This window comes from Pyrus communis, chromosome 7, assembly GCF_963583255.1.
Source record: "Pyrus communis chromosome 7, drPyrComm1.1, whole genome shotgun sequence".
Classification (NCBI taxonomy): domain Eukaryota; kingdom Viridiplantae; phylum Streptophyta; class Magnoliopsida; order Rosales; family Rosaceae; genus Pyrus; species Pyrus communis.
The window spans coordinates 13736541-13741798 of NC_084809.1; positions in this window are offsets into that span (position 1 = coordinate 13736541).

The window sequence follows — 5258 nt, forward strand, 5'->3', positions numbered from 1 at the left end:
TAGATTAAATAAACACTTAGAGTTAATATTATACTACCATTAAGTATAAAATAAGATTTTGTGGTATCTACTAGTGTAAATGTTTTAAATTGAAGATCAAATTCATTCATTGCATTCTTATAGGGTCGAGGAGTATAGTTGTGATTTTTCGTTTATAACACCTAATCTCTGAAGAAAAAAAAATTTTGGTGATTTTTTTACATATGCGATCTTGTAGTATCTACAAACAAGTTTGACAGTTAGATCTGAAAACTAGTTTCGGAGAATACATATCTTAGTTAAATTTGCCTAAATTTTGAAGTGGGAAAAGTAATTTGTGCTAAATTTTTATTTATGGTTTTCAAGTATTGATTAGACAATATTTAGTTTGTGTGATGACATTTTCATTGTACAATTATCTTTTTGTGTTCTTTATCGCATATTTTACATGGGTTTTCATCTATTAAGCCAAACAATTATTTATTTAAATTTTAAAATACATTCTATTTAAATACATATTATTTATTTATTAAACTAAACAATTAGTATTTTATTTTTTTAAATCGTAACGAAATTTGGGGGAGGGGGAGGAATTTAAAATTTTGGGAGGGAATTTAAAATTTTGGTAAGGAATTTAGAGGGATTTTTGCAGCTATTTTTTTTCTATTGATTATAACTGACAATAATAAAAAAATTTCTGTAGATTTTAACAGACAGTAATGAAAATTTTCCAAAATAAAACCCCCTCCATCTTACATCACTTGGCCTCTGTGGGTTTGGGGCCGAAGCATCAACAAGCAGAGGCACAACCATAGCGACAGCCAGACCACAGTGAGCCACTGAACCACGTGACTCACCGAGCCCCCCAAATGGCCTCCGACAAGGTACTCTCTCTCTCTTCACTCTCTCTCACACATGTTGTATTAGTGGCCAAGTGGACATGATGATGTTTGTTGAAAAGAAAAAAAAAAGGTGGACAACATCATTGTGTCTTCCTTGGTTTGGGGAGGAAAACAGGGAATTGTTTTTTGTCTTGACCCATGGGAAAAGCCACGGATGGCTTTGGGGTTTTAATTAAAGGATAGCAATTATCCTCATTGTTTAAGGGAGAGAGTGAGAACTGAAAAATAGAGGGCATAGAAGAAGAAGAAATCTGGAGCAGCAACCCCATTTCGAAGAGAAGAAGGTGCTCTTCTCTTTGGTTAGTAATCATCCATCAAAGTAATTGTAATAGCTTTGAGCTTTGTATAGAGAAGAAATTAATCACTATATTTTCTTCTCTATTTGTTTCTTTGGTGTGTGAGAGTTTTTGGGTGTATTGGGGTTAAGGGTTGTGAGATTGCCAACACTTTGTAAACTCCCATTTGGTTGATAGTGGATTATTGGGTGAGCTCCTACTGCTCCGAGGACGTACTCCAGTTACACTGACTGTGGAGGAACCTCGTTAAAATCTTTGTATCTTTTATATTTTGTTCTTGCATTTTCATTTGATAAATTTCCTCTGGGTTAGTTTGAGTTGGTTCCAAAAATTGATTTGGTGCTATCCTAGCACAACAATTGGTATCAGAGCATTGGTTGCTCTTGGGTACTGTCTAATTGCCAAAAATGTCAGACGGGCAAGATGAGAATCCTTTTGGAAGTAGCTCCGGATTTGCAAGAACTACGGTGCAAAATGCAAAGTTCGAAGTTGAAAAGTTTGATGGCACAAACAACTTTGGGATGTGGCAATGTGAGGTCAAAGATGTGTTGGCTCAACAAGATCTACTTGCCGCTTTGGGAGAGAAGCCGGAAGCTATGTTGAAGCCAGAATGGGAGAAATTAAATTTGTGGGCTTGCTCTTCAATTCGGTTGTGCCTTGCAAAAACTCAGAAGTATTTTGTGATGCGGGAGACATTGGCAAGTGTGTTGTGGCAAAAATTGGAAGACAAGTATATGACGAAGAGTGCAGAGAACCGGCTACACTTGAAGAAAAAGCTCTACCGCTTCCAATACAAAGAAGGTACAAAAATGATTAGACACCTTGATGCTTTTAATAAGTTGATTGCCGACTTGTTAAATTTAGATGAGGATATTAAGGATGAAGATAAGGCCTTAATATTGTTGAATTCCTTGCCGGACTCTTATGAGCATTTTGTTACCACTATTATGCATGGTAAAGAAACTGTGAAATTTGAAGATGTGTCAAATGCCTTGATGAATTATGAAATGAGGCATAGAGATAAAAATCATGATAGTACCTCTGAAGCTTTATTTGTTAGAGGTAGATCATCGGAGAGGAGATCCTCTTCTAGCAGGAAAAAATCACAGTCTCGACCTAGAGGAAACTCTAAAGGTAGAAAACCTTTGGAAAGGGATGAATGTGCCTTTTGTCGTAATAAGGGCCATTGGAAGAAAGATTGTCCTCGATTGAAGACCAAAGGCAAAGAAAGTTCTGAAGCTAATGTTGCTGAGGTTGAAACAGATTTTTCTGATTTTGCTTTAACCACTTCCTCATCCTTTGATTGTGCTACTAAGTGGGTTTTGGATACGGGTTGTACTCATCATATGACTCCTCACAAGGATTGGTTTTCAAGCTTGAAAGAGTTTGATGGCGGTGTTGTGTTCATGGGAGATGACAATCCTTGCACAACAAAAGGGATTGGTACAGTTCGTTTGAAGTTGCATGATGGCATGGTTAAAGAGTTGACAGGTGTTCGGTATGTACCGAATTTGAAGAAAAATCTTATTTCTTTGGGAACTTTGGAAGCCAAGGGCTTCAGGTTTCATTCAGATGGGCAGACATTGAAGGTGACTTATGGTGCACTTGTTGTGATGAAAGCTCCTCGATGTGGCCATTTGTATTTATTGCAAGGAAGCACTGTGACAGGTGAAGCATCTGTAGTCTCAGAAAATATGGGCACATCCGATTCTGATACTACTAGATTGTGGCATATGAGATTAGGCCATGCCGGTGAGAAAGCTCTACAAGGGCTTGTGAAACAAGGTCTTCTAAAAGGTGCCACGACTTGTAAGCTTGATTTCTGTGAGCATTGTGTCTTAGGGAAGCAAACTAGAGTGAAGTTTGGTACTGCTGTACATCAGACGAAGGGCATTCTTGATTATGTGCATTCGGATGTTTGGGGTCCTACAAAGACTCCCTCTTTGAGTGGTAGATATTGGTTCGTGACCTTTGTTGATGATTATTCAAGAAGGTCTTGGGTCTACACTATGAAGCACAAGAGTGAGGTGTTGAGCATTTTCTTGGGTTGGAAGAAAATGGTTGAGAACCAGACTGGGAGAAAGATTAAGATTTTGAGATCGGATAATAGTGGTGAATACACATCCGACCCTTTCTTTAAAGTTTGCAAAGAGGAAGGGATTGTGAGACATTTTAGTGTCCGTGGAACTCCACAACAAAATGGAGTTGCAGAAAGATTGAATCGAACCTTGCTTGAGAAGGTTAGATGCATGTTGTCTCAGTCGGGTTTGAGCAAGTCGTTTTGGGCAGAGGCAGTTACTTATGCATGTCACATCATCAACCGATTACCCTCAGCTGCTGTTCAGGGTAAGACGCCAATGGAGGTATGGACTGGAAAACCTTCTAATGATTATAATTATATTCGTATTTTTGGTTCACCTGCTTATTTTCATGTAACTGAAAATAAACTTGATCCTAGAGCCAAAAAGGCTATCTTTCTTGGTTTTAGTAGTGGTGTCAAAGGTTACAGGTTATGGTGCCCGGAGATGAAGAAACTTGTAATCAGCAGAGATGTGACATTTGATGAAGAAAATATGTTCAGAGACTCTGAAAAGAATGTGAAAGATGTCCAACAGGTGGAGCTTGAGAAAGTTGCCTCTAGTACTTCAAATCCTATTTCCGCTGATGTCGAAGCCGCTACAAGTGAAGAAGTGGGAGACCATGAGGATGTTGAAGAAGTTGAACTTGAAGATTCTATTCAAGTTGAAGAGCAAGTTTCACCTCAAGAGTCTATTGCCAAGAACAGAGGAAAAAGACAAATTACCAAGCCAGCTCGGTATAGTGACTATGTTGCTTTTGCTCTTCCTATTATCACTGATGAGATTCCATCCAATTTTGAGGAAGCCATTGAGAGTGAGGAAAAGGAGAAGTGGTGCAATGCCATGGGCGACGAGATGAATTCTCTCATGAAAAACAAGACTTGGGAGTTAGCTAAATTGCCTAAGGGTAAGAAAGCTATTGGTTGCAAATGGGTGTATGCCAAGAAGGAAGATGCTGATGAGAAAAGCAATGTGAGATTCAAAGCAAGATTAGTTGCTAAAGGGTATGCACAAAAGGAGGGCATTGACTACAACGAAATATTTTCTCCAGTTGTGAAGCACTCCTCAATTCGTATTATGTTAGCTCTTGTTGCACAATATGATCTTGAGCTTGTGCAACTCGATGTGAAGACGGCTTTCCTACATGGTGATTTGAATGAAGAGATCTATATGTGTCAACCGGATGGGTATAAAGTGAAAGGGAAAGAGAATTTGTTTTGCAAGTTGAAGAAATCACTTTATGGCTTGAAGCAATCTCCAAGACAATGGTATTTGAGGTTTGATAAATTTATGAGAGGCCAAAATTATTCTAGAAGTCAATATGATCATTGTGTGTACTTCAAGAAGTTGCAAGATGGGTCTTTCATTTATTTGTTGATATATGTTGATGATATGTTGATTGCCTCAAAGAATGTTGAAGAGATTGAGAAATTGAAGAAGCAAATGAAAAATGAGTTCGAGATGAAGGATCTTGGTGAAGCAAAGAAGATCCTTGGCATGGAGATCACTAGAGACAGAGAGAAGGGTTTGGTTTGTTTGAATCAAAGACAATACCTTGAGAAGTTGATTCGGAAGTTTGGAGTTCATGATTCAACTAAACCGGTTAGTACCCCTTTGGCTCCTCATTTTAAATTGAGTTCTCTACAATGTCCTAAAGCTGATAAGGAGAAGCTACAAATGAAAAATATACCATATGCAAATTTGGTTGGTAGTTTGATGTATGCAATGGTATGCTCTAGACCGGATATTGCTCATGCAGTTGGCATGGTGAGTCGATATATGCATAATCCTGGTAAAGAGCATTGGAATGCAGCTAAGTGGATATTGAGGTATCTCCATGGTACTCGAGATGTTGGTTTATGCTTTGAGAGGGATGACTCTAGTATTGGTCATTTTGCTGTTGGTTATGTTGATTCAGATTATGCAGGTGATCTAGATGGAAGGAAGTCTACTACAGGCTATGTGTTTACTATGGCTAAAGGGCCAGTTTGTTGGAGGTCCAT